Genomic DNA, 27160 nt, shown 5'->3' on the forward strand with positions numbered 1-27160 from the left:
GAGAGGGCAGAAATGGGGTTTTCTATAATTGATAACTGGAGATGAAGTATAATTGGATTCTGACATCCGGCCCCCCTTAAAAATAAGAGAGATCCACCTGAAAGAAAACAAAACAGGTATAAAAGTTAGTCAGGCTTGTTAGGATACTCTGTGTGAAACTTCTTCAATAGCTTCGGGGCTCTGACATGACGTTTATGGACCCACTCGTTTTGTGAGGGAGGGAGGTGTTTCCAGGCAACTAGGTACTGAGTTGCTCCATGATATCTCCTAGAGTCAAGGATTTCCTTTATTTCGAAGTGTTGTTCACCCTCCACCATGATTGGAGGTGGTGGGGGGGATTTTTGGCCATAGAGGTGACTGATGCTCTCTTTTCAGCAAGCTGCAATGAAAAATTGGGTGTATTTGCCGTGGAGCGACGTTGATGGCGGCTGCCTTGTAGCCGTCCTCCTGGGACGGCGTTAGATCCGCGGTGTGCAGCGAAAATCAGCTGGCCCGCGGCTCGGAATCCCCTTCCCGGGCGAAGGGAAGGGGCAGAGATTGTAAGAATAGAGGTAGAACCTCTTAGCCCCCTCTGGATTTTTCTTTTGAGGGGACAGAAAGAGCGTTCCCTCGGAGTTCCTGCTTTCTCCGCCTCCCAGCTGTTTTTGCCTCTTCGGAGGCAAAAGGAAACGCCGCTACCAGCTCCGTGTTTAAAGTCTTCTGGTGAGTAATTTTTAAAGCGGACAGAGCAGTTTAAAGGATTTCCTTTTAGCTTAGTATTTTATTTTAAATTTTTCTTTTTAGTTGACTCTGATTCTTTTGTTCCTTTTTTGCTGGTACGGAAAGTGAAAGTAAGATGGCGTTTTGAAAGTACTTTGTTCTTTGTTCTTTTGTTTTTTATTTTTTTTCCCTGGGAAGACAATTTGGACTTAAATGAATACATTTACTGATTTTAATTTTCTCCTTTATTTTTTGATTGTGTTTTGGATACTCTTCTTGGCTTTTTTTTAAACTTTAAGAACTTTAGTATTTTTTTTCCTTTTTTTGTCTCCTCTTTCCTTTCAAGAGGAAAGAGAGAGAGAAGAACACTTTGAAAAATGGCTTCAAAGAGGTAATCGGCCTCTATACTTTCTAAGGTGGTTTCCTCTCCTACAACTTTAACTGTACAACAACAACTTAAACCTACACCATCAGTATTGCTTCCACCCTCTCCTCCTCTGCCAGGTTCATCTGCACAAGAGATTAAAGATATAATGGGAAATGCTGTATCCCAAATTAGAGATGAAATGAAGCAACTTCTTGAACAGAGTAAATCTGAAAGCAGAGAGGAAATGAAGGATCTTCTTAAACAGATTAAACAGATTAAATCTGAAACTAAGGAAGAGATGAGAGACCTCCTTAAGCAGAATAAAACTGAAAGTAAAGAGGAGATGAAGTAGCTGTTAGAAGATAATAACACCATTTTGAGACAAGATATAGTAGCAGCTTTGTCAGGCTTGGCCTCAGTGGTTGTGAAATTGGATTCCAGAGTGGAGGAGGTCGCTGATAAAGTTGAATTTATTGAAGATAAATTTCAGGATATGGAAAGAAAGGTGGAAACTTCACAAGAGCATATTCTCATGTCCCAGTACAGGGAAATGGAGTATGCCTTGAAAATCAGAGGCTTGAAAGAAGATTTGAATCAAGACCTGACACAGATGGTGCTTAATGATCTAGCTCTTGTTTTGAATATGGATAAAGATGAGTTACGCAGAGAAGTGGAAAGAGTCTACAGAGTCAATTCTTGGATTGCGAAACAAAAGAATTTGCCAAGAGATGTGGTGATCTATTTTTCTAAGAGGTCTCTGCGTAATGAAATCTTACAAGCTTATTATAATAAGAGATTTCAGATTGCTGCCCAAGATGTCATTATCTTAAAAGAAATTCCATCCAAAATTTTAAAAAACAGGAAAGACTTTGCTTTTTTAGCTAATGAACTCAAAGCAAGATCGATGTCATTCAGATGGGAGATTCCTATGGGTATTGTTTTGAGCCATGCGGGGATGCGTTATAGGCTTAATACGGTTGCCAAAGCTAAGGAGTTTTATAATACGGTCCTGGGAGCAGGCTCATCTTTACCTATGATCCAGAAATCTTTGGATGGCAAAGAGGCGGAACAGCAATCTGGAGGGCTAGGTTTGATTCCTGCTGGGAAGTCACAAGTGGACTGGCAACGTCAAACAGAGGTTAAAGAGCAAAGGATGACCCGTGCAGCACATAGACGTAAAGAGAAGGAACAACAGAAGAAAGAAGTTATAGAATCTACTCATGAAAGTGCTTCATTGCCGGTGGGAGGAGCAAGACCCAAGAGTTCTGCAACACATTCATCAATGGCAGACCTTCAGGCAGTCTTCTCCAGGCTCCTGGTCAAGGGAGATGGTAAAGTTCCTGACCTGGAATGTTAACGGCCTTAACTCCCCTCAGAAAAGAAAGAAAATCTTTCATTACTTAAAACAACACAACAATGATATCATCTGCTTGCAAGAAACTCATATTTTACTTAAAGATCAAAAATATTTAGTTAATGGTCGTTTGGGCTCACATTTTGTGTCTTCTGCCCCGGGGAAAAAAGGGGGAGTGGTTATTTATGTTAAGCAAAATTTACCAGTTTGTCTGGCAGAATCAGATCCCCAAGGAAGATATGTAATAGTTGAACTTGGCTTATATGGTAAGAAAATACTCCTTGTGGGACTGTATGCACCAAACCAGCAACAAGAACAATTTTATAAACTGTTACATCAGAAAATAATTTCGCTGGACTATAGATCCGTTATATTAATGGGGGACTGGAATGGTGTCTTAGATACACAAAGGGACAAAAAAGGTTCTTCTACCCTTTCCAAACAGGCTAAATTACCTAAAGCCTTTTTTGATCTGAAAGAGGACTGGGAATTGAGAGACTATTGGCGTGAACGTAATCAAGAGGAGAAAGACTTTACTTTTTTTTCAGATAGACATCAATCTCTTTCAAGAATTGATTTTTTTCTGATTACAACTGACTTATATAATAGGGTAAAGAACGTAAAAATTTTTCCTAGGACATTGACGGATCATAGTCCGGTTTGGATGGAGTTGATTCATGAAAAAGAGGAGAGGAGATCTTGGAGGGTGAATGAGAATTTATTTAGACAAGAAAAGAATGTTCAAAAGTTAAAGGATTGTTTAAAGGATTATTTTGCTTTGAATATGCATAAGGGGACATCAACATCAATGGTATGGGATGCAGGTAAAGCTTTTATGCGTGGAATTCTGATAAAAATGAATAACATTCATAGACAAAAGCAGATTCAGAAGCGTAAGGAATTGGAAGAGGAGATTAAATTAAAAGAAAAGTTTTTGATTTTAAATCCTTCAGATGGAAAGATTAAGGAATCTATTAAGCTTTTAAGAGCACAATTTAATATGTTGATGGCTGATCAATCTGCAACTAATCTTTTGTTTATGAAACAAAATACATTTTGTAATGCCAATAAACCAGGGAGATGGTTGGCTTATCAATTAAGAAAGAAACAGAGACAGAGAATAATAGATAAAATAAATTATAATGGTAAATTAGTGTATCAGAAGGAACTGATTAAGAAATCTTTTTTAGACTACTATCAAAATTTATATAAGACTACTAATGTACAAATTTCAGACATAAATAAATATTTAAGTGAGGCTAACTTTCCTAAATTGACAGAAGATCAGAAGCAAGAAATTAATGGTCCAATTACCAATGAGGAGATTGTGACGGTTATTAAGCAATTAAAGTTAGGTAAAGCGCCAGGTACAGATGGCTTGACATCTATTTATTATAAAACTTTAGTTGAAGAGATGACTCAACCTTTAGTTGAGCTTTTTAACAATATATTGCAGGGTGCAGAGATCCCTCCATCATGGCGCAGTGCTTTTATATCCTTGATTCCAAAAAAGGATCAAGATCTTACTTTACCAAGGAATTATAGACCTATATCTCTTTTAAATGTAGATTATAAGATTTTTGCAAAAATTTTAGCTAATAGGCTTATGAAGGTTGTGCATCAGCTTATACATAAGGATCAATCGGGTTTTATAACTGGCAGGTACATGAAAAATAATGCTAGACAAATTATTAACATATTAGAATATTTAGATAAGAACAACCAAGTCCCTGCAGGGCTGATATTCTTAGATGCTGAAAAAGCTTTTGATCAATTGAACTGGCATTTTATGTTAAGAGCAATTGAGGAGATGAATTTTGGAGGGAAAATATTACAAGCTTTTACTGCTATATATCAAAAGCAAACGGCACAACTTATTGTTAATGGGGGTTTGTCAGAGGTTTTTACAATAGAAAAAGGTACTAGACAGGGATGTCCCCTGTCACCTTTGCTGTTTGTTTTAACATTGGAAATTCTGTTGATTAAAATCCGAGAATCGCAGGAAATAAGAGGAATAGAAGTTAATAAAAAAGTGTACAAGTTAAGAGCTTTTGCAGATGACTTGGTGGTTACTTTATTTCAACCTACCTATTCTGTAGTTAATTTACTACAGCTGATTCGTCAATATGGACTTGTTTCGGGCTTTAAAATTAATAATAATAAGACTAAAATATTAGCTAAAAATATGACTATTCAGGACAAACAGACTTTGGCTGAGTTGACTGCTTTTGAAATTGTTGATAAGACAAAATATTTGGGGGTCACTTTATCTGTTTCTAATGCAAAATTGTTTAAGAATAATTATGAAAGGCTGTGGGCCAGTGTACAGAAGGACTTGAGGAACTGGGAGAAGTTACAGTTATCTCTCATGGGACGAATTGCAGTGATTAAAATGAATGTCCTGCCCAAATTTCTCTTTTTGTTTCAAATGTTACCTATTTTAAAGAATGAGGTTAATTTGAATGAATGGCAGAAACGTATTAATAAATTTATTTGGGCAGGGAAAAAACCAAGGGTAAAATTTAAAATTATGCAGGACTTCTGTGAGAGAGGTGGACTCAAGGTACCGAATTTGAAATTATATTATGATGCAGTGGTTTTTACGTTAATTAGTGATTGGGTAAACTTAACAAACTCAGAAATACTCCATTTGGAGGGATGGGACTTACTCTTTGGTTGGCATGTCTATTTAATATTTAATAAAAAAGTGGATCGGGCTTTTAAATCTCATATTTTAAGGACTTCTCTACTTAGAGTCTGGAGGAAATATTATAAAAGTGATTTTAAAATACCATTATGGGCTGTACCTTGGCATGCGATAGAGGGAATAAAGAGAGGTGTTAAAATGGATACGGTGTCTTATACACAATTACTTAGATGGGATGGTCTAAATTGGCAGTTAAAATCTTTGGAAGATTTGTTACATGAAAATATTACCTATTCTTGGTTTCAATATAGACAACTATTAGATAGATGGAAGATGGATTGTAATTTAGGTTTGCTTAGAGAAGATCAAAATCTTTTCAAGCAAGTAAAGGATCAAAGACAAACTCATATTAAAAGAATTTATGGGGTGCTAGTGGAACTGGATTCAGAATCAGAATTAATTAAAGATTGTATGATTAAATGGGCGCAGAATTTTGGTGAACCAGTTCTACTGGATACCTGGGAAACTATCTGGGTGAGAAATGTTAAATTTACACAAGCCCAGAATTTAAGGGAGAATTTTTATAAAATGTTTTATAGATGGCACCTTGATCCACAAAAGATGTCTCTCATGTATCCTGACTTACAGCCTAAATGTTGGAGATGTGGCTGTTTGGATGCCACTTATTATCATATTTGGTGGTCGTGTAAAAATATAAAAGCTTTTTGGATTAAGATATGGTGGAATATTCAGAGAATTTTTAGAAAGAGGGTAAAATTTACTCCACAATTATTTTTGCTTGGTATTGTTACTGATTGTGATGCTAAGGAGGTTATATTGATGTTGAATTTAATTACAGCCACAAGGCTGCTAGTAGGTCAATATTGGAAGAAGGAATCTTTGCCTACTTTGCAAGAGTGGTTTTTAAAGTATCTTATTTGGCGGAAATGGCAAAGATTTCGGCTTTCTTAAAAGAGCAAATGCAAGAGAAATTTTTTGCTGTATGGGAAAAATGGATAAATTTTATACAATTTAAATTGGATATGAAAAAATACCATTTAGCTTTTTTATAACTTGTATAAAAACTCTACTTTTTTTTTCTTTGCTTTGCTTTTTTTAAAAATATTTTTTTTAAGGTTTATAATTCTTTATTTATATATATTTTGTTTTTAATTATCTTATAATTTTGTTAATTTCTTTTAACTAAGCCTATATTCTGCTCTGGGAAGCTCGGGGGGGAGGGAGGGGGTGATTTGGGAGGGGTTGGGGGAGGGTTGTATTGTTTTGTTTTTGTTTTTTTTTGTCTTATTGTAGTTGTCATTGTTTTTTTTTGTCTTTGTAAAAGTTTTTAAAAAATTTTCAATTAAAAAAAAAAAGAAGAAGAAGACAGAACTCTTGGAATAATTCTTCCAACAGGAATCCTTTATTAAGAGAAAATGGTTGCAGGCGTTCTAGACAGGACTTGGGGTTCAAGCTCTCCCATTCGAGGTTTTAAGGGGTTCCCCAGTAGTCCCACCCAATCACCCCCCTCTTCCAGTGACAGTTTCAGGCATCACAATCCCACCCCTTTTTTCCTTTCTGCCGGCTGGATGGAGACTTCAGATAAACTACATGAAAGGTAAATAGCCTCCTTTGTTATGATGAGGCCTTTTGGTGCTATCCACATTCAAACCCTTTGAAGTTGTACCAAAGGAAGTGAGGGCCATAAAGCCCCTTTGTTCACCCCCTTCTCTTTCTTTATGACAGAATCCAGAGAGGGCAGAAATGGGGTTTTCTATAATTGATAACTGGAGATGAAGTATAATTGGATTCTGACATCTTGATTAAGGAAAAAAGCAATAAATATATATAAAACAGTCATAATTGAAACTATAAAAAGGTCTTTCTAAATTGTCCTAGCTTAAATTATATTCCCAAAGAAACTCCTTTCCCCCTCCACTGGATTTTAACATATCCATTTATCTATATCTTTGGACCACAAGAAATGCTTCCAAAAAGCAATTTAGGAAACATTTCATGTTTTCCACTATTAAATTTGCCTTTCCTACATTGGTTTCTAAAATATCAAATAGGCATTTAGCTACTTATTTACCTATTGATCAATTTTCATATACCAGTGCACCTTTCTTAAACTTCCATATCAAATAATGGACCATTCTTTGGTGTTTTTTAAAGCCTCTAATATTATATTTTATATTTTTATTTATGTTCAACTTTATATTCCATATTTTGTTATGTTAAGTTTGAAAACTTGCACTTTTGGAAGGATTCAGACAATGTAAAGCAGTTGCTTAAGTGTTATCACAACAGTGGTAACTAGTGGGTTGTCAATGGACTGATGTCAGTCTCTTTCTCTTAATGTTGTTAAATAGTCTTTTAAATAAAAAATAAATAAAAGCTCAGTCTCTTGCATCACCTTCATTTTTAACAATTTGTAATGGTATGTGGGAAAGACTATGGGAGATTGGGCAAGGAAGAGAATACTCAGATAAAAGACAGCATAGCCCAAAATTAAATAAGGGGTAAAGCAAGAGGCTCAGAAGCAGCCACTCTTCACCCCATCCCCTAAGGTCTTATCCATATACCATTATACAATGTTCTTGAGGTTCCAGAAACAATCTTAGTAGTAATTAAAAATGAGGAAAGTCCATAGTCAAGTGCTTTGTTTGGAAATGTATGCAACCTGTCCAGAAAATAATTAAAATCACAATAAACAGGAAGAGTTCAGAATATCCCGTAGGCTAGAAGTAGTAAGCTTTGCCTTGTGTTAAGTGATTATTTAAAAGTTGCTCTCTCTGCATAATTAGTCTGCAAGAGTATCTATTGTATCCTCTGAACATTTCAGTGAAATCTGTTAGCTTTAGAAGCTTATTCATCCCTGGCCTACAGAATTCCTGGCAGCAGTTTTTAAAATGATCTTAAAGCCCAAGACTGTCACAGCTAATTCTGTTGGTGAACCTGGATGATATATGTAATATGTTCTGCATATACTAAACCACTAGGCTATGGCCTTTAGTCTAAACAGAAAATTTGAGTATTCAAGTCCCATTGTAGAATTTGTTGTGTGTACCTTTCTCAGGGCACAGATAGAATAATCAAACAGGTTACTTCCTGGACAAGGAGATGACATGTATTACTAAGCTTGTTTTGTATTGGATGTCTTTTTACATACTGGTGATACCTACAAATTGATCAGAGTTAATAGAGCCATTTTAAAACCATATACAAAGCAGCAGAAGACAAGCCATTGGAAAGTCAATGGATACAGCACCATATATATGAAGACTAAAAGACAACCTAAAAGATAACCTAGACTAAAAGACAAAACTGCATCAACACCAGCATTATTCAATTCTTTTCTGCTTTGGCATCATCTAATAATGCAAAGTCTTTATGGAAGTTTCCAAGTAGAGTGCCAGGCAACCTAAAGACCGAGAACATTGAATAAATTAAATAGAGTGACAAAGTTCTAGTCCTTTAGCAAGAGTAAAAACTCTTGGAAGTATCAACCAAGTCTTCCACCTATTGATTTTCATCTCCTGTTTCTCAAGATCAGTGGCTTCCAGGCTTTTACTAATTAGAAAGCTGCTGTTTCCAGGTCCATTTTTCCCAAATGGGACACATTCTTACTACATATTACTCTAGGTAGCAGAAGCAATCATATTTATTGATTGCTTGAATGTGATTGGAAGAGATCAGTAATATCAAAGTGATGATGTTATGGGCATAATTAACCTTGGCCTTTCTGCAGCAAATAAAAATAAAATTTAAAAAATAGCCCCATTCACTGATCTTAATTTGGGGAAAGAGGCATATAGCATAAGGTATTTCTCAGTCTAGAACAGGGGTGTGTGGAATTCTGGTTGTGGAATTCCAAGAGTTGAAGTCCATAAGTCTTCAATTTGCCAGGGTTGGACATCCCTAAACTAGGACTTTAAATGCTTTAAAGGTTTAACATTATTAAAATTGGATTGGAAACATATAACTGGTTACTTGAAACTATTTAATGCCGTGGATTGTTATATGATGTTATTGACTCATATCTGTCTATAATTAAATGCTTCCAATTGGGCCCTAAGCCACCTTCAAAGGCAATACCTGACAGAATACAATAATATTAAAGGCAAACATATATTTAGCAGAGTCTCATTTTCATCCAATGAAAAATGAAAGCTACATTTATTCCTATTTCATATATTTCTTAATTTCCATTGAAATCTATGATCTTATCAAAGCAGCTTAAAATGGTAAAGGTATCTTAATTGTTTGGGGTTAATTACACAGTACTTTATACTTTAAAGTACTATTTTAAAAGTCTACAACTGCAGATTTTCTTTCTCTTTGTCCCTAGATGCTACTTTGGCCAGACTTATCTAACACAGCCATCTCCAACACAATGCCTTCCAAATACACTGATATGACAACACCAGAACACTAATTGAGATCAGGAAAGAACGTTTCGTTGCAAACAATGGAAAAACTCTACTAATTCTTGTACTTTAAGACTGTATTTTTTATACTGGAAGCCAGCTGTCATGATAAGAATTTTAGTCCATTATTTCAAAATAAGTGTGGGAAGAATTTTTTATTGTTATTAGTATTACTGGAATGACTGCATTTTATAGGATTTCCTGTTTTTTTATATATAAACTCCATGTGTTCATCTTCAACAGATCTAAATTCCCTTTCCTAGATAACTTAGCATGGATACTTTTTCTTAAAAACCTAGAGAAACAAGAACAAGAAACCTAATCCCCTCAATTCAATTCTCTCTCTCTCATACACAAACTCACTTTCACACAAATACACAGAAACAGAGAGAGAGAGAGAGAGAGAGAGAGAGAGAGAGAGAGAGAGAGAGAGAGAGAGTATTTAGGTTGGTTGATCACATATTGGATGGAAGATAAGGGTGATAAAATTAATTTTTCATTTTCATCTACAGAACTGAGCAGTTATTAATATTTTACAAAAGCCTCTTATGTAATTCCTGTATTGTGGGATACATACACTTACTGTTTTTTAAAAAAGCAACTTAAAATGGTGTCATAGTGTCCTGCTTCTTTTGTCTTGCAGACTGATATGTTCACTTGTATATTCAGACTTTATGCAAATGACAACAAACATCTGACCTTCAAACCTTCAAACATCTGCTTCATCTGCCATTCCATCATTGTACATTTATTCATTTTCTCACTTTTTAAATTTAGTTCAATTTATTGTAATTGATTTCTAGGCCACCCAACTCCAAACAACTCTGGATAACTTCACTTTTTTTTTTTAAATGTTCAAAAGAATTCTAAACCAGTGATGATTCTAGGAACAAAGCCATAGCAGACCTTCCGTCCAGATGCCACCTCAAGATCTTATATTTTAATAGATGTCTATGTAGTTTGCAACCATAAAAGCAATAGACAAGTGACAGGAAACATTATGTCATAATTTCAGAAGGTTCTCCATTATATTCATTAATTTGTGAGAGCCAGCAGGAAAGTATTGTCTCAGCCTTAAAAGATCTTCAGTCTGTGATCAAGTGTTATTTTTCCTTTTAGGTAGCACAGCCCCTGATGATCACTTGATATTGATTAAAATCCATTGCTAATTTGTTTACCAGACTTCTGATTCCCCATCCTCAATATATTTATTTGTTGGTCTCAGCTATAAGGAGCAGTGTTTTGCCTCTCCTTTTCTAAGTCTAGCTAAATAAATTAACCAGTACAGTGATTTTAATTCACTGTTTAATTGGGGTCTCTTTATCTAGTTTTAGGACAGATATGGAGAACAGATAAAGTTTCTGTTATATTTATACAGAAATAGGCAGAAATATTGAAAATTCAAGAGGGTTCACAAACCTTTCAGCAGCACTGTACATACTGAAATAACTCCATCTGCTTTTCTTTAGTAAAATCCTATTTTTTAGCAATAGAAGAACAAAATATAAACATTTGTGATTTGATGTTGCATTTTATGGCAAAAGTGTTTGGTTGGGACCTGATCCTCACCCCTCTTTCCCTTAAAAAAATAATCTAGAGTGGTCAGACAAGATCTGAGTTTTAGTGTTTCATAATTATAATAAATTTGACCAGATCCACTCATAGCTGAATGGAGGGAGCAAAAGAAAGGGGATTATTATCCACTATGAGTCAAGATAGCTAGAGTACTTAAGAAAAATGCTTCCTTGGATGGGGTACATATTGAATATTATCGCCTTCTGTTACAAGTTTCAGAAACAGACCAATTTCATATAAAATGGCACACACAGAGAGGAAGATTATGAGACCAATTAAAAACTTTAAAATTAAAATTAAAAATCTTTCCTATTGCCCTGTAATTAAAAATCTGTACATGGGTATGATAATCAGGCACATTACATAGTACTAGATTTACTAATATCTGGCCACTATGGAGCAATTATCTTTGGTAATTAAAAAAAAACTATCAGGCATTCCTATGTAGAAACAGTCTAAAACTCACTTTTAAACATGACACATTACTCTTTAGTATGCTTCCATGTTTTGCTGCAACAGAATAAACTTAAAGTTTTGCTTTTATGCCTTCAACATACCATAGCGATAGCAATTACACTTAAGGGTTTGTGCATATGCTACAATTTTTTCCATGCCATTTAATGACTAACATCTGTTTGTTACACAGTCTTGGTTTTCTATGGTTCTCTGTTTATTTTTTAAGCTCTCAAAGTCAGTTGGAAAACCAGGAATTGAATCAGTGCCCCATTAAACAGTTCTAAAAAATTATGTGGATAAATAAAAAATAAATAAATAAAAATTACTAAATTCCCAGGGGAAAATCTGGAAATATGCAATGGAGGTAGTCATATACTACAAAGCATTTTATTGCTTATCTTAGTATTGCTGAAAATGGGTCATTGCACCACACACTGTCTGGTGGAAGCATAAGCATTGAGAAAGCATTGAAATACATCTAAACTGAGAAAGAACTCTACCCTTCATGGTAAATCATGCATTTATTATCCAAATTCTCAATTTCTCCTTGCAAAGTTTTCACACTCCTGTTCAGTTTGAAACTAGGACTGAATGTTTGTATTCTGTAATACATATGTGGGTAACAACAGGTTGTGGCAAATTCTCATTTAACAGAAATTAGACTGAGTGTCCTTGATGCTCTCTGAGTTTGATTGTTTTCTTGCAGATATTTCATTACCCAAACTAGTGTGGGAAGTCAGTCGCCCAGGAAAGGAAATATTAAAAGGGCAAAATATTATATTTCCTCAAAGGATCTTAAAGAGGCAGAAAAGCATGCCCATTTTTTTCTTAACAGCCCCAAGTCTCCCTCCCCTAAGTAGAAACTAGCTCTGTAGAAATGCAGGTGTAAATAATCCATGAAGACAGAACATAATAGGATTAACCCACAGATGCCATACCCAGACTCAGGTCAAAATACATGACACAGGAAATACAAAGCCTCAAACAGGAACAGGAAAGAACCTCAAGAGGCCCAGAGGGTATAAAAACCCACTCCCTACATGTGCTCTATTTCTTTTTTCTTCCAGAGCCATCTTTCTGTCTGACTCTCCTCTTCAATAAACTGCAACCTTCTTTCTAAAGCAGTCATCATGTTGTTTATTCCTGGCTTGGACTGACCCATGATGAAGACTGACCCATGATGAAGACCCATGATGACTAGGCAATGTCATCAGTTGATGTTATCTAATTTGGGTAATGAAACATCTGCAGGAAAACAACCAAGCTCAGAGAACATCAAGAACCCCTCATTTAAACCCTGAGCTACCAATATTCTTCAGAAATTAGACTCTATTTACTTAACTACTTTTTCCATCCTCCAAGAATCCTCACTGCAATGCCAAATGCAAAGAAACCTATTCCTAACCACAGTTTGATCAAAATGACAATATCTTTTGAATGAGATACTGACACAAGTAGTGCACCTTTGAAGAAAGGTGAAGATGACATACTGCATGTTGGTATCCTAAACTAATGGGTAGTGAAACACCTTCTCACCAGACTAAATGTGATGTGCAAATGAGCCCATATACTCCTTGGTAGGGCAATTCCTCCCAAACCTGGCATCAATGAGTTAAAATTAGTGGTGAGCATTTAAAAGCGCTCCTGCCAAAATTCATAATTCTGATTCTTATTAGGTTCTGAGGCCAATTTTGTAAAAATTGAAAAGTAAACATCTCCTTGTTAGCTGGTGTTGTTACATATTAGCTGCTTTTAATTTTCTCCTTTCGTACCAACAGGAGAAGGTCCAAGACATTTGACTACCTCAGTCAAAGCAACAAATTATATTTTCTCCACTTTCCCTGACAAAAATCAAGGGGCATAATACAAGATCCAGACAATACCATAAGCATACATTGCTTTTATGTGTCCTTAAAATTACAATAGAACAATATAAAATGACAAAGATTTGGTATGTTTTCATGACTCCCAAAGACAAATATCTATCCTAATCACCCCATTTTCCTTATTATGGCCATCTGTACCCATGAGCAGTGTCCATTGATTGAATATATTAAATTGTACCCATTATTAAACTATATAAACCAACAAAATCCCAAAGATTAATTTGATACAATATTTAAGGGACATTAATGCCATGAGCCAAAATTGAATCAGAGCTTAATATCAGGAACCCTCTTAAAACTGAAGGCCACCCAATTGAATGCAGAGTTCCAAAGAATAGCTAGAAGAGATAAGAATGCCCTCTTAAATGAACAGTGTAAAGAAATAGAAGAAAACAACAGAATAGGGAGAACCAGAGATCTCTTCAAGAAAATTGGAGATACGAAGGGAATGTTTCATGCAAAGATGGGCATGATAAAGAACCAAAATGGCAGGGACCTAACAGAGGCAGAAGAGTTTAAGAAGAGGTGGCAAAATTACACAGAACTAAACAAAAACTAGTTTAACATCCCTGATAACCATGATGGGATGGTCACTGACCTTGAGCCAGACACCCTAGAATGTGAAGTGAAATGGGCCTTAGGAAAGCTGAGCAACAACAAAGCTAATGAAAGTGACAGTATTCCAGCTGAGCTATTCAAAATCTTAAAAGATGATGCAGTAAAAGTGCTACAGTTAATTTGCCAGCAAATTTGGAAAACTCAACAGTGGCGACAGGATTGGAAAAGGTCAGTTTAATTCCAATTCCAAAGAAAGGCAATGCCAAAGAATGTTCAAACTATCACACCATTGCACTCATTTCACATGCTAGTAAAGTTATGCTTAAAATCCTACAAGCTAGACTCCAGCAGTATGTGGATTGAGAACTTCCAAAAATACAGGCAATATTTCGAAGAGGCAGAGGAACTAGAGATCAAATTGCCAACATACACTGGATCATGGAGAAAGCTAGGGAGTTCCAGAAAAACATCTACTTCTGCTTCATTGTCTATGCTAAAGCCTTTGATTGTGTGGATCACAACAAATTGTGGCAAGTTCTTAAAGAGATGGGAGTACCAGACCATCTTATTTGTCTCTTGAGAAACCTACATGTGGGCCAAGAAGCAACAGTGAGAACTGGACACGGAACCACTAATTTGTTCAAAATTGGGAAAGGAGTCTGGCAAGGTTGTATACTGTCACCCTGCCTATTTAACTTATATGCAGAGTATATCATGAGAAGGGCAGGGCTAGATAAATCAAAAGTTGGAATTAAGATTGCTAGGAGAAATATCAACAACCTAAGATGGCAGAAAGTGAAGAGGAACTAAAGAGCATCTTGATGTGGGTGAAGAAGGAGAGTGCAAAAGTTGGCTTCAAACTCAGCATTAAGAAAACCAAGATCATGGCATCCAGCCCTCTCAATTCCTGGCAAATAGATGGGGAAGAAATGGAGGTAGTGACAGATTTTATCTTCCTGGGCTCCAAGATCACCTCAGATGGGGACTGCAGCCAAGAAATTAAAAGACACTTGCTCCTGGGGAGGAAAGCTATGGCAAATTTAGACAGCATACTAAAAAGCAGAGACATCACCCTGCCAACAAAAGTACATACAGTCAAGGCCATGATTTTCTCAGTTGCAATGTATGGTTGTGAAAGTTGGACCATAAGAAAGGCTGAGTGCAAAAGAATTGAGGCCTTTGAACTATGGTGCTGGAGAAGACTCCTGCGAGTCCCCTGGAGTGCAAGGCGATCAAACCAATCAGTCCTAAAGGAGATCAATTCTGACTGCTCTTTAGAAGGCCAGATCCTGAAGTTGAAACTCAAATACCACCTAATGAGAAGGAAGAACTCACTGGAGAAGAGCTTAATGCCGGGAAAGATTGAGGGCAATAGAAGAAGGGGATGACAGAGAATGAGGTGGCTGGATGGAGTCACTGAAGCAATAGGCATGAGCTTAAATGGACTCCAGAAGATGGTAGAAGACAGGAAGGCCTGGAGGAACGTTGTCCATGGGGTTGCGATGGATCGGACACGACTTCACAACTAACAACAACAACAATGCCATGAGCCAAAAGTGAATCAGAGCTTAATATCAGAAACCCTTTTAAAACTGAAGGCCACAGAACATGGACCTTCTTGTACCAACAACACAGACTTTGTAGTACTGTCATACTTGCTCACTAATATAAGGTTTTTTGTCTTTTAATTGGATTTATTTTTCTCTCTTTTAAATGATGTTAATAGTTTATCAAACCATTGCAGATTGGTCTGTAGAAAGCTTTTTACTGGATTGATTGACCATTTCTAACAGTCCTAAACTGCAAGATAAAACTGTTTTGCTCTCCAGATTAGGATAGAATAGGAGTATGTTTGCCTGATGTCTGTAGTTTATCTTTAGTGTTAACTGACATCTGGTTTGTCTCTTTGTGGACTGTAAGTAAACTTATGACTTTTTTTCTCATAAAACATTCTACTCCGTAGGTTCTTTAGAGCTCACTTAAATGAATACTGTATATGTGGTATTGTATGTAACATGTTTAACTTCATGTAACTGATTTCCTATGCAAAGAGGGGATTTTTTTTCCTATCCAATCAACTTTTCTTTTGGATTTTCCTTTGATGTATTAACTATAAAAGAGAATGTAAGCAGAGACTCTGGATTCCCTCTTTGAATGAGAAGATTTCTTTTTATCAGAACATTCTGAACAAATTGTAATAAAATGTTCTCTCTGTCCTCAATCTGCTTCACTGGGATCTATACATGCTGGGCCTCAAGCCTAGGGCTAAATTTAGCTATCATACTATATGCAGGGCAGTGAAATATCCTGATTTCCTGTGACATCTCCCTTCTCATGCCAATAAAAGACAGAGCAGAGATACTGGCACAATGCACTCTTTTGGTATACAGTTGTATGTATGTTGGGTGAAACACAATTATAAATTCGACACCTGTGTTTGAGTTTGCATGTATGATGCAGTTTGTACAGATGTACACCCACACCTGCCTAATACCTGAAGGCTATGTGGTAGATACCTACTTTTAACTAGCAGCAGAAGCCAATTTAGGCTGTTGTATCATGTCCCTGTGACACAACACACAAGCTGCTGCTTGCGGGATGAGTTTTACTGCACTATTTTTTAATAAACAAAACTCCAGTGTTTAGAATAAAGAGATCATTTTCCTTCTAAGATAGAAACTGGTGAAAATATAATCACAACTTGGGACAGCATTAGTACACTGGTTGTTTGTTGTATACCTTTTATTGAAAACCCACTAACAGGCAGACTTATACAAGCATTTTATTGTTTCATTCTCTAAGTGGAAACATAAGTGCATTTTTTCAAACAGTCCTCCTGGCACTATTTCCTTTCAAAATTCCATTGTTCTCTCTCTCTCACACACACACACACACACACACACCGCCCCCGACTGTTTTTATATATTGGATCATTTGAGTGATTGTGACTTTTGCCAGTACCAGCACCAGTATAACAAGCTTTGGAATTATATGTTTTTGGGAATGTTTCAGACTCTTGTTGCATAAAAGAATGGAGTCAGAGTCCCTGGTCTCCCTGTTTGCTTGTAAATGGGTCTAGAAGAGCATATGAATGCTTATAACTGATCTGAAGACTCAAAATCAGGTTGACAAATTTGGGAACAAAGGGCCAATTATTAGTGCTATTAGTTTTACTGGAGGCAGTTGTAAAAATAACATTGAAAATATTTTCTGCTGGATCCCACAGAAGCCCAGCTATTGTGTCCTGAGCCTGAAAATGCAGGCTTGGGACGTTGCGATGGTCCCGGGCCTTGCAGAAGCTGCCTGGGACCAGACTGAGTAGCGCCAGCTTTGCGCGCATGCGCAAGGTGCGAAAAGTGCCTGCCTATGTTGCCATTGTGTCCGGGGATTTGGGCGTATAAAAGGAGGACTGTGTGCCTTTGCTCATTGTTGGAGTTTTGGCTGAAAATAGAATAAAGAGTTGTTCTGGAAAGATGTGTCTTCATCATTCGCCATTAGTGTGAGGATTTAACACTGGCGACGAGGATGGGATCCTTCACAAGCTAATTAGGAGGAAGCTTTAAAGACTCACCCAAAGAAGTCCTGAAGAGGGAAGACAGGGTTAAAGTCAGTGTTCCAGCCTGCCAGTACAGCATCGCTGGAGGGTGAAGGACCCTTTACTTAAGGGAAGCGAGTGGTGAAGTGCAAGTTAGGATGGCGAAGATCGGCCGTTTATCCAAGTTCGATGTCTCACACCCAGAAAGATGGGAATCCTACGTTGCGAGGGTAAACCAAATCAGAGAAGATGGCTTGAAGGCTGCAACCCTGTTGTGTGTCTGTGGACAGGAAGCTTTTGAGATTGCAGAAAATCTAGTGACCCCTGTGTCACTGGAAGCAGTAACGTATACTGATTTAAAGAAACTTCTGAAAGAGCATTTCCAGCCCAAGTTGTCCATCATTGCTTGGAGGCACACATTTGAACAAAGGGATCATAGGGCAGGTGAATCTGCTAAGGACTTTATTGCGGCTTTGAGGCGAGCAGCCAGACCATGTGAGTTTAAAGATTTGGAAGAAAGGCTGTGCGATCATTTTGTATGTGGTTTAAGGAACAGAGATTTACAGCAAAAGATCTTCGCTAAAGAAGATGTCTCTTTCCAAGATGCTCTGCGAGAGGTTACAGCAGAGGAAGCAGCAGGCAGGGTGCTGAAGAATCTGCGGCCCACCAAAAGCTATCCAGAGACCGTCGCCGTCCACCAGGAGAATGTGCGAGAAGAGTTGGAGGAAGTTCCTGAAGAAGAGGTGGATAAGCTTTACAAGCAGCCAGAAGGAGACAGAAGGAATGCACAGAAAAGGTCTCAACAGCTCTTCAATGTTTCGGGTGTGGAGGACGCCATAAACGAGATGACTGCCGGTTCCATTCCGCCATTTGCAGAGCATGTGGCAGGCAAGGCCACATCGCATCCATCTGTTTGGGTCGTCAGAAAGTACAACCTAGAGAAGAATTGCATCTGAAAGGTACCAGGGTCCCCAGCCAAAATAGGGTGGGTTTCTGCGCAACACACAGAAGTATTTTAGGGACAGGCACACATAAACCCCTAAAGAAGAAACTGTCCCTTAAAGTAAGGTTGCACGGGGTTCCTTTATCCATGGAGCTGGACACTGGGTCCACTCTCTCCATTATTTCCCTCAACACATTCAGGAAAATTTGCAGCAGTAGTGGCCTTCGAGCTAAACTCAGGCCATCCAATGTAATACTCACAGACTTTCAGAATTCTAAGGTGTGCGTTAAGGGGGAGGCCACCCTTAAGGTACAGTACAAGGATTTTGAGGGTCCCTTAGATGTGTTGGTTGTTGGGGGTGAATGCATGAGTCTTATTGGACTCAATTGGTTTGAGGCTCTGGGAATCCAGGTCACGGGGCTGCACCATTTGCAAATGTTAAGTCTTGCGGAAGTCTGCAAAGAATTTGCAGATGTGTTTAGTTTTGAGCTTGGATCCTATAAGGGGCCTCCAGTTTCATTATGATTAGATCCTTCCATTAGGGTTAAGCCTAGGAGGGTACCTTTTGCCCTCAAGGGCAAAATTAATGCTGAACTGGAGAAATTGCTCCTGCAGGGCATCTTAGAACCTGTAGATTCTAGTCCTTGGAAAACCCCATAGTAACGCCTCTAAAGACTAATGGGGACATACGTATATGTGCAGACTACAAGTGCACATTAAACAAGGCACTGCAGCAACACTCCTATCCAGTACCTGTAGTAAGTCGCATTCTGGCTTCCCTAAAGGGGGGGCACATCTTTGCGAAGCTTGACCTGGCACAGGCCTATCAACAGTTGCCTGTTGATGAGGCAGCTGCTGAGGCTCAGACAATTGTAACCTATAGAGGAGCTTTTAAAGTAAAGAGATTGCAATTTGGGGTGAATGTAGCCCCTGGTATTTTCCAAAGTGTCATAGAGAACACACTGGGGGGGTATTCCTGGAGTCTGCCCATATTTTGATGATGTTCTCATTTCTGGGGAACCATCTCAAAACTTGGCAGAGTGATTAAGGGCTGTCTTGCTTCGTTTTAGAAGAGCAGGCCTTAAGATAAAGAAGGACAAGTGTAAGACAGGAGTCATTTCTACTGACTTTTTGGGATTCAGGATAGATGCTCAAGGCATTCACCCTTCTGAAGCTAAATTCAGTCTAAGGGTGAACTACAAGCTTTCTTGGGGCTATTAAACTTTTACCATGCATTTCTGCCATACAAAGCTGCAATAGCTGAACCCTTCCACGGGCTCTTAGACAAACAAGCCTATTGGCAGTGGACTAAAGTCCATGAAAAAAGTTTCAATGAGGTTAAAACCTTGCTTACTTCTAATGCAGTGCTAGCTCACTTCAATGAGCAACTACCTGTTTGCATTGCCTGCGATGCATTTCCATATGGGGTGGGAGCAGTACTTAGCCATCTGAAGGCTGATGGGACACAGGTCCCTGTGGCTTATTATTCCAGGACCCTGTCTTCTGCAGAGCGTAATTACGCTCAGATTGACAGGGAAGCACTGGCTATTGTAGCTGGCATCAAGAAGTTTCATGATTTCATATATGGCTGCCACTTCACAGTCTACACTGACCATAAGCCCTTGTTGGGGTTGTTTACTACTACCAAACAAACTCCACATATCCTGTCTCCTCGTATGCTGCGTTGGTCCGTTTTCCTGTCAGCATATGACTACACATTGATTCACAAACCTGGAAAGGAAATGGGTCATGCAGATGCCCTGAGTAGATTACCCCTGCCAACACTGGAGCCGGATCCTGCTCCAACCATTAATATTCTATCCATTCAAGAGCTGCCTGAGTCTCCCTTCAATGCTAGGGATGTGGCTGCAGAAACTGCCACTGATCACACGCTTACATGCATGGTGATGTGGGTGTTGTCAGGATGGCCTGATACGTGCCCTGATACTGAGTTCCAAAGTTTCTGGCAAAAGAGGCATGAGTTGTCCACTTTCAAGGGTTGCCTGTTATGGGGAAGTAGGGTAGCAATCCCAGCCTCATTGAGGTCTAGAATCTTAATCTCTCTACATGAGGGACACCTGGGATAGTCAGGATGAAAGCGCTTGTGTGCAGCCATTTGTGGTGACAGGTCCAGGCCTGAAATGCCTCAGGCACCAGTTCGTAGGTGGGAGGAAACTCAAACCCCATGGTCTAGGATACATATAGATTACGCTGGGCCCTTTCAGAGGCAATTCTTCCTCGTTGTTGTTGATAGCCATTCTAAGTGGCTAGAGGTTGTTCCTGTGACCTCCACTACTACTGCCAAGACTATCCAGGTGTTAAGAGGTATTTTTGCAGTTCATGGCCTTCCAGATGTTCTGGTTTCAGATAATGGTCCTCAATTTACCTCTTCTGAGTTCCAGGCTTTTCTTCAGGCCAACCAGATCCACCATGCAACTTTGGCTCCTTTTCACCCATCTACCAATGGAATGGCTGAGCGTATGGTGCGCACCACCAAGGATGCCCTCAAGAAACTGACTTACGGTGACTGGCATCACAGGTTAGCAGACTTTCTTCTTGCACATCGCACCACACCTTGCACAGCCACCGGGAAGAGCCCTGCTGAACTTCGATGGGATTGCCGGCTTATCACTAAGCTGGACAAACTGCACCTTGACCGGGTGGCGTCTCAGATGTCGCATCCACGGGCACCAAGGAGCTTGCAAGTGGGTGATCCGGTCTGGACTCGGAACTATGGGCCTGGTCATCTCTGGGTACCAGCTGTGGTCTGCAAGGTCTCTGGACCTTTGTCCTATGAAGTGTCCTTGGATGACAGCCGCTTTCTTCAGTGGCACATAGATCAACTGCGTGCAAGGCTGGCTTTTCACCCTTCTGCTCCTGGCTCTGCTCTGGGAGGGAGGGAGGCTATAGAGTGCATTCTGAGGATCAATGTCAGCAGCCTTTAATGGCCGCTGAGGAGGCCATTGATGCCCCATCTCAAGGCTCTGCAAGTGCTCCGAACAAGAATTCATGGGGCAGGGAGTCATCCCACACACCCATACTTACTCCAGCCAGGGAGTCACACCGGAGGGTATCCACATTATTCACACATTATTAGTAATGCTCCAGACAGGGAGACTGACCAGGGGTATCCACACAACTCACATCCTACAAGAGAACTGGCAACACAGCATGGGAGCTGGCCAAATTCTGCAACTTCTCCCAGAAGGAAGTCCTCTGTGAGGGGGGCAAACAGAAAGGAAACTCCTGATTCTGGCACCTCAGGCATGACCTTGGGGTCCACTGGGTACTGGGGCCCTGTAGCCATCCCTGAGTCTCCATCTGCTGACCTTGGGGTTGAGGGACAGTGCTTCCAAGAAAGGTCCATTGTGGATCCAGGGAATACCACCCCTCCAAGGGATGCTTGTTTGAGCTCAGAGGGCCCAGCCAGCCAGCAGATGGGCAGGTCAACCAGGTATTTGGGGCAGCAAAGTCCTGACCTACTGAGCCTGGCAAGCGAGGCGATAGGTCAGGCAACAACATCAGGGTCTCCTGAGGCAAGTGGGCAGCAACGTCTTGGCTCACCCAGCCTGGTGGGCGAGAAATGGGACCAAGCAAACTCTTACGGTCCAAGGAGGTCTCAAAGGGCCAAGTGCCCTCCCAAATATCTTTCAGATTTTGTGAAGTTGCTGTCCAGTTCCAGGGGTACTGCCCTTAAGGTCATTGACTAATAATGTATTTTTGTTTTATTTATGATTTCGGGTATTTCTACTCACCAAAACAAGGAAAAGAACTTGTGGGTGGAGGCAACCTCAGGTACTTCCTTCCATGCTTGACTGTGAGGAAGTATGACAATCTTCCCAAAGAAGAATGTTGAAGATGTTAGGATTGTTTCAAGCTAATGGGGAGGAGTGTTGTGTCCTGAGGCTGCAAATGGAGGCTCGGGAAGTTACGATGGTCCCAGGCCTTGCAGCAGCTGTCCGGGACCAGACTGAGTGGCACCGGCTTTGCGTGCATGCGCAAGGCGCGAAAAGTGCCTGCCTATGTTGCCATTGTGTCCGGGGATTTGGGCGTATAAAAGGAGGCCTGCGTGCCTTTGCTCGTTGTTAGAGTTTTGGCTGAAAACAGAAGAGTTGTTCTGGAAAGATGTGTCTTCATCATTCGCCATTACTGCGAGGACTTAACTGCTCTCTCAAAACTGATCCAAAATGTTTTTTTTTTTAATATATAAAGATAAGTCATTTTATTCATACAAGTATTTTTGTTCCATAACATAGGCATTTAAAACAAAGAGAGAGAAATAAAATGTAATGTGCTTGTGGTAAAGACAACTATTTAATACAGTGTTGATAAAAACAGAAAAGTAGGCAATGTAGATTTGTCATAACCGATAAATGTCAAAATTCATCTAGATACTTGTACATCACATTCAGCTGTTGTTTTTTATTTTTAACCAACAAAACAAAGCAAAACATAACACACATACACACACAGTATATACTCTTCCCCTTTTTTTAACAGCGATTACGTAATGGTAATCTTCTATTATTTACATTTCCCCCTTTATTTGTCCTTATTGCCCTGTTGTTTCTTATTTACATTTTTCTTCCTTCATATTCTACTTCTTACTAAGAATAATTCATATTATTATTATTATACACATATTTTCACTTTTGACCTTTCCATATTTATTCTCCTCTATTATTTTTAATCTCCAACCAGTCATACCACTTGTTCCATGTGATATAGTACTCTGTGTCTTCCTTTTCTTTTATCTCTTTTGTTAATTTGTCCATCTCAGCACAGTCCAGGATTTTTCTTATCACTTCTTCCTCTGATGGTATATTCTCATTTTTCCAGCACTGTGTATATGCTATTCTTGCCACCGTTATTATATGTAAAATTAAGTACCATATTTCTTTACTATATTTTCTGTTTAAAGTACCCAACAAAAAGATCTTTGGTTTCCAGTCTATGGGTTGGTCTATTATTTCTTCGATCCATTTTCTTATTGTAGTCCAGTATTTTTTCGCAACTGGGCATGTCCACCATAAATGATAATATGTTCCATGTACTTTTTTACATTTCCAGCATGTTGGAGAATTGTTCTGGAACATCTTGGCAAGCTTTGCTGGTGGAAGATGCCATCTGTAAAACATCTTCAACTGGTTTTCCTTGAATGCCGCCGACATAGTCAATTTTATACTGATCCAAAATGTTGGTCTTGCCCATTTGCTATTCTCTGTGCCCTCCCCAAGATGATGATGAGAATGTGTAAGGATTATGATAGATCCTCTGCTAGAAAAATGCATAAACTGATTATAAACAATGACATATCACAATCACCAAAATCATTGCATCTGTCAAAATTATCATGTACCAATAATGAAAGATTGATGGGAAGTTAAGAGTTGAAAAAGCAGTTGAAAATTAGCAGGTTAAAATATTGTGCCATTTCCAAATAGAGACTGATAGTTTTGGCTCAAAGCACACCAAATATAATTGTGGTTGAAAGAAAGTGTGGATAATTGATGTGGCAATATCAGGAGACAGTAGAATAGACTCTAGGCTGTGGCCCATTATCGTCCATTCAGAACGGGGCCACAGAAACAGGGGGAGAGCATGCACATGTTCGCAACTCCACTTATGTGTACAGAGAGCAAGTGAGTGAGTGTGCACTCACCCGCTGCTCACAGGGAACCATTCTCCCACCCCCCACTGATCCAGAAATTTGGAAAGGTTGGAGACTGCTGGAACAGACAACAAAGAAGTGGAGGCAATCACAAAGTATCAAGATTTCAAAATTGAAATGGAAAGATGGCATAAACTGGCTGCAGTGATCCCAGTGATTATTGGCATACTGTGTCATGCCAAAAAATCTTGGACTTAGAATATCTATACATTGACTAGATTACTATTTGTTGTGATGACTCCCCTGGATGCTTCCCCAGATACCTCTCCAGATGTCAGCTTGGAGGAGGATGAACCAGTTCCAGGCAAGTCAGGAGGGGAACTGGTCAATTGCTCCAACCAGCCACCTGAGAGTAATTTGGCTCAAGCACAGCTGCAGCAGGACAGCCCTGAGGCTTCAGGTGGAGAAAGCATGCAGCTGCAGCCAGTCAGTGATAAGGAAGAGGAACTGCCTTCTGCACCTGATCTGAGAACATGTAGGGCAGAGAAAAGGCAAGAGCAGCAAAAGTCAGCTAGATTACTTGTGAGAGGGCAGTCTTCCTCTTTTTGATGGGCTGCAGTAAGAAGTAAGAACTGAGGGGGGGGGGTGTCACAAAACAAAAAGACCTGCAAATAGAAATACAATTACTGTGACAAAAGAAAACAAAGATAATACCAATAGTAATAGGCCCAAAACATCTGGAGCACCATTTGGACACCATTTGCATTGCCAAAATCATGGGTCAATTGCAGAAGACAGCTTTACTTGAAATAGCTTACATCCTATGACAATAACTTTAATATCATCAAACAACATCTGCCCATCTCAGGTCTTTGGCTGATAAAAATGCCAAATCCAGTCTAAACATCTGGCTGATGGTATGACTAAATATAATGTGATTACACAGGGCAAAAAGGTTGTCTTTACACTAAAAAATTATCTGAAGAATCGTACAGGATAGAATTAATTTCAGAATCATTTCACAGTAGCTTACATCCTGTACTTTGCTTTGTAGTAGGTTATACCTATGCTTTGCAAATTGGATGAAATATGGTTTTCAAGATTCCTTTCAATTATTCAAAGACAGATATTTAGAAAACACTAATGACATTTCTCACACAGCCCCAATGGTATGGAACTGAGCTTCATACCTAAATTGAAAATTGAAAAGTTGCAGAAGACTTCACAATCTATTATGAGATGAGCCCCCATCTTCTGAGGCACTGGATTTGAAAGCAGGATGCCCAACTTGTACCAAAAAAGATCCATGGAGAAATATAGATGGCCACAAGCCTTATATCAGGGCTTTTCAACCAGTGGTACACGTACCACCAGTGGTACATTGGCACTTGGCAGGTAGTATGCGACCCTGCCCAGCCTAGCCAAGTGTAGTGGGGAGAAGGAATGAGCTAAAGCAGTGCAGCGCAGGACTTGCCATGAGAGAGTCCTCAGGAGCTGCAGGGCTGATGGGGCTAGACAAAGTCCCCAGGATTGGCACTTCCAGCACACCCAGAAGAGAAAGGAAGAGGAGGGCAGAGACAGGAGAGGCTATAAAAGGAGGCAGGTTTAGTGGGAGAGGGAGAGGGGAAAAAAAGACGTCAGAGAAAGAGTCAGAAGAGAAAGGGCTTTTCTGAGAGAAGCGGTATGAGAGAGAGAGAGAGAGAGAGAGAGAGAGAGAAAGAGAGAGAGAGAGAGAGAGAGAGGAAAGGCTTTTGGGGGAGGTATGTGTGTGTGAGGCTTTTGCAAGTGAAAGGTGAGGAGAAAGAGAGAGGAGAGGGAGAGAGGAAGACTGGCTGACCAGCCACCTGACCATCAAGGTAGGGGTACATATTAATAAATATGGAGAAATTCATCATACATTTGTCAGTGCAAAGGGAAAGTGATTCAGCAAAGGATCCGCCATCAAAGAAATGAAAACCAGTACCTTTTTCCTTTTTTTTTTACAGTTTGTAACATTTTATTAGATTATAGAATAAAATACAAAAATACAAAAGCAAATAGTAGGACACAGTGGGGAGGAAAAAGGGGGAAAACGTGAGGGGGAGAAGGGGAAAAAAAGAACAGGCAGTGACTTCCAACTTCCTCTGTTGCAGTAGAAGGAAGCATTAACATTGAACCTCATTTTTTTTACTTTTCCATAATATTATAAACTAGCCATTTCTATAACAACAAATGAATCTAACCAGTAAAACCCAAAATCCCCCCCCCTTTTTAGTCATCAAGTTTTTGACACCTTGCTAAGCAATGGTAGTACTTGAATATTGTTATGTCCTAAAAGTGGTACAATCTGTGAAAAGATTGAAAAGCCCTGCCTTATATCACCTAAGCCTGAAGTAAGCTGATTACTAGCTATTCAAATGTAAACATGAACTCAGTTAAGACCTCTTGTGTGTCCTGGTTGAAGTCATCATCTAGACAGCTGCTTCAGTTATCCCACCCTTTTCCACTGGACATATTTATCTTCAGATTGTAAAAGAGACATCACCCCTCATGTAATCAGTCATCAATTTCTTCACAATAAATTATTTTATCGTTTTCCAAATAATGAAGAAAACCCAGTGGCTTAAGGGTGTATGCATTTTAGAAGTGCTCTGATTTTGTTTATTTGTATTTCTGCAGCCCTACCCAAAGGGCCAACATGGGATTCAAGTATATTATTATCTCATTATATCCTCACTGCATTCTGAAATAACCTCAACAAATAAATATACCAAGCAAGGCTATTTTCAAATCCACTGCCCTAGAAACTGTTCTAAACTGGCTTCCAGGGCAGGAATTTCATCCTCAGTTATATCTATGGATCCAAAATATTTTGGTCTTATAAACCGAAAGACTCATTTAAACAATTCTTTTGGTTTTATTAACCTAAACTCTGAAAGGTTATGACTATTAAAGTCAGTTATGATAAACATGCTGATAACAGAAGAGAATAAATTTGTGTTAATTTTGAGATTTAACTGTAATTTTGAGAACTAAGTTGTGAGGAATTTCAGATTAAAGGAACAAACAAATGTTCCTCAGAACATGCCACTCAGAAATGAAGAGCTATCCTCTGAAGTT

This window comes from Crotalus tigris, unplaced genomic scaffold (assembly GCF_016545835.1).
Source record: "Crotalus tigris isolate CLP2741 ecotype Arizona unplaced genomic scaffold, ASM1654583v1 scf7180000017663.5292952, whole genome shotgun sequence".
Lineage (NCBI taxonomy): Eukaryota > Metazoa > Chordata > Lepidosauria > Squamata > Viperidae > Crotalus > Crotalus tigris.